Genomic DNA, 3,560 nt, shown 5'->3' on the forward strand with positions numbered 1-3,560 from the left:
GTCCACTTTCATCGTCAAAACTTGAATTTTAGCAGCTATAGCAGTAGTTGTATCCACTTCCAGAATTCCTGCTACCTTGCCTTGCAACATTCTTTACGTAGGATTCTAGTATTCATTAGCTTCCATTAGCTCAATCAACTCATAAGCTTCATTATAGGTTTTGGCCCACAAGGCTCCACCAGACGCTGCATCAAGCATAGGTCTGGACTGTGCACCTAAACAATTGTAGAAACAGTTTATAATCATCCAATCAGGCATGCCATGGTGTGGGCACTTTCCTAGCATCTCCTTGTAGCGATCCCAAGCCTCACATAGAGATTCTCTAATTCGCTGCACAAACTGAGTAAGAGCATTCCTGATTGCAGCAGTCTTCTCCATGGGAAAGAATTTAGTGAGAAACTTTTAAGCAAGATCCTCCCATTTGGTGATAGACCCTGGTGGTAGAGAATATAACCAGCACTTTTCTTTATCTCTCAGAGAGAATGGGAAGAGTCGCAGCTTGATAGCATCTTCAGTCACCCCATTGAACTTGTAAGTGTCACAGATCTCGAGGAAATTCCTGATGTGCATGTTAAGGTCTTCTTTAGGGGAACCACCAAACTGAACTGAGTTCTGTATCATCTGAATCGTGCTCGACTTGATCTCAAAGGTGTTAACCGAGATGGCTAGTCTGATGATGTTTGACTGAATATCATTGATCTTAGGTTGAGAATAGTCCATCAAAGCCTTAGAAATTTCTGCTTGGTCTCCCATCACTACTAAAGATGGTTCCTTGACTTTCTCTTTTTCTTCCTCTACTTTCTCTTCATCCTTAAAAACTTCCCTTCGAACCACTACAACTTCCTCCTCGGCTTGATCCAGAGTTCTCTTACGAGCCCGCGAACGCGTATGCATACATGCTCGCTAGAGTACCTGAAACACGACAAGGAAAAGAGTAGGTAAGTAACAATGTCTGAGTCAATGAACTTTAACGATCACTGAAGACAAACACATAAACTAAAAGTTAACACCGAGTCCGCGGCAGCGGCACCAAAAACTTGTTAGGGCTAAACACGCGCTAATAATTCACGCAAGTATACGCGATCATAAGTAATATAGAATTATTTCTAGTTCATTCCCACAGAGATTGGTTTAGGTTAAGTTTTTGATTTATGCACTTATGCAACAGTGATATGGCTATTGTTCAATGTTAAGACGAATAACAAATTGGGTTTTGATTATAACTACAATTAACTACTGAGAATTTATACTAAAGAACATTAACTAAAAGATTAAAGAGAGTTGAATAATATATGACACAAACATGGAATTATAACTTCATTAAATACTTCATTCAATGGCCTTATTATTCTTAACCTTAGCATGTAATGGTGATGACACAGAGAACACGAAACTGCTAATCGCCAACTTTCATAGCACGAATAACATACTACCAGACATCCACAAAAGAGATAGAAGCTGTATAGACACCAATCATATTGAGACCCTATATATCTATAGAATTTGATAACATAATAGATTAATGCACAAGTTATCTATCATGATTACATAGGGCAAGTAAGATGGTTAAAATTACCTACAAATCATGCATAATGAATACATGAACCTATGCTAGCATGGCAAGTTCTAAACCTTTAAATTCACTTTCATTTCATTAAAGATTAACACACTATCTTATAAGTTCATGATGCTCATAAGTCGAATAAGCGCAACCAAAACTAGGTTATCATATAATCACCACACACTAAGACATCGAAACAATTTAACTAAAGAAATCCATAAATTAATCCGTTATAACCCCACGATAACGATTAGCCCATAATCGGACTCATCATCAACGTGGGTTACGATGAAAATATGGTATAATAAATGTAGTCTTTATACTTAATAAAACCAAGTATGAAACAAGAGTATAGGTTCACGAATAAGAAAACTAGCATCCAAAGTTACAACTTAAAACAAATAATTACAAGATTAAACTAGATCTTCTTCGCCTTGGTTGAATTGTGTTATACGGTCTTCTTACGCCTTCTCCTTAGCTCTGGTACGTCTCCTCTTAAAAAATGACATTTATTTATGTATATATAGCAACCCATGCATAATAGAAGTCCACCAATCAAAAGTCCACAAGAATCAGGATTCTGAACTCCCGACTCGGCGCGACCGCACGCTTGACCAGCGCGGGCGCACTGTGTTTCTGTTCCTCGGGCGCGGGCGCGCCGCGCCGGTCTTCTGGAAAAACTCTTTTTTTTCCTTTTTCCTTGCTGCAATGAGTTGGTCTTCACGAGCCTTTATTCTGATACACCATCTTAACACCATATTAGCATCAAATTAATACTAATTCACCTGAATTCCGGATTAATGCCTGCAATGCAAAAATACTACAAAACAGATTAAAACACCAACAACTTGAGTACAAACACACCAATTCAAAGCTTTACGGAGTTTATAAAGTGTCATAAATGCCACTCAACATGATGGTGCAGACTCTTTACAGGGTGCACTAGGGAGAGTGCTCTTTTTAATAGAGACACCCTGTTGAAAGGATGCCCCTAGAGTCTGTTTTATACACTATTTTACAACAACATCCTTTTGAGAAGATGCAGAGGTAGTTTGAGTAGTGAACTCAGTTTGTCTTGCCTTCTTTGGTTTCTTGACCAAGGTTGACTCTAGTTCTGTTTGATCCTCACCACTCTCCTTTATCACAGTCAAAGGTGCTTGCTTTATCTTCTTTTTACCTACTTTACCTTTTTAGAGGATGAAGTAGTTGGTTTCTGTAACGCCCTCCAGACCCGGGGTATAAGTCTGGGGGTTACTAGCTAATCACCAAACCTGTGCAATGTAATTAACAAATAATAAAGAAATAAATCTAAACCCCTTTTACACTAACCAGGATCTTTTTAGGTTGAAGTATGAAAACAAGAACCACTAACTACTTTATTACAAACCAAATTCAAAATCTTACAAACTCTCTTTATTACAACCCATTGTCTAACCAGTTTTAAAATAATTTCATCTTTTATTCCAACATACACACATTAACTATCTACACTCCACCTGTTCGGGCAACTCAAAACTTTCTTCCTGGATTGGGATCAACACCTTGGGTATGAGAGGATCCCGAGGCTTGACCCGCTTCTTTACCACTCGAGTCCTGGTGGGTTTCATATTCCTTCTTAACTGAAAACAATAAGGTGAATAATAATAAAAAGGGGTGAGCCAAAAATTGCTCAACAAATCCACAAAATATAAACAGTGTTAAAGCAGTTTAATTGAATCGGTAACCTGGGTATATCTGTAAAGATATAACCCCGTGAGAATAAGAAGAAGGCCATTAATGGCGAGTACAAATGAACTAAACTGGACACAAGTTCGCATCTATACCCTGCTGATTAGCCAGGATACAGTGCAGATCTATATCCCACTATATAGATCCAGTCGGGCACCCATGCACTACGGCCCATCTCAAGGATCCGATTATGTCTCGTTCCTTAGGATTAAGTAAACTTAATCCCCAAAAGTATCATTATCCAGTCCCTGGAGTAGCAACCGGAACAATC

General features: G+C 38.5%; 1 non-coding gene across 1 annotated transcript; it reads left to right on the forward strand.

The window, feature by feature from the left end:
* Nucleotides 1-256: 256 nt before the first annotated feature.
* Nucleotides 257-363, forward strand: LOC141699553 (small nucleolar RNA R71). Its single transcript, XR_012566005.1, has one exon. It is a non-coding gene; the product is annotated as a small nucleolar RNA R71 (small nucleolar RNA).
* The last annotated feature ends 3,197 nt before the right edge of the window (nucleotides 364-3,560 follow it).

The sequence above is a fragment of the Apium graveolens genome, chromosome 11 (genome assembly GCF_009905375.1).
Source record: "Apium graveolens cultivar Ventura chromosome 11, ASM990537v1, whole genome shotgun sequence".
Classification (NCBI taxonomy): domain Eukaryota; kingdom Viridiplantae; phylum Streptophyta; class Magnoliopsida; order Apiales; family Apiaceae; genus Apium; species Apium graveolens.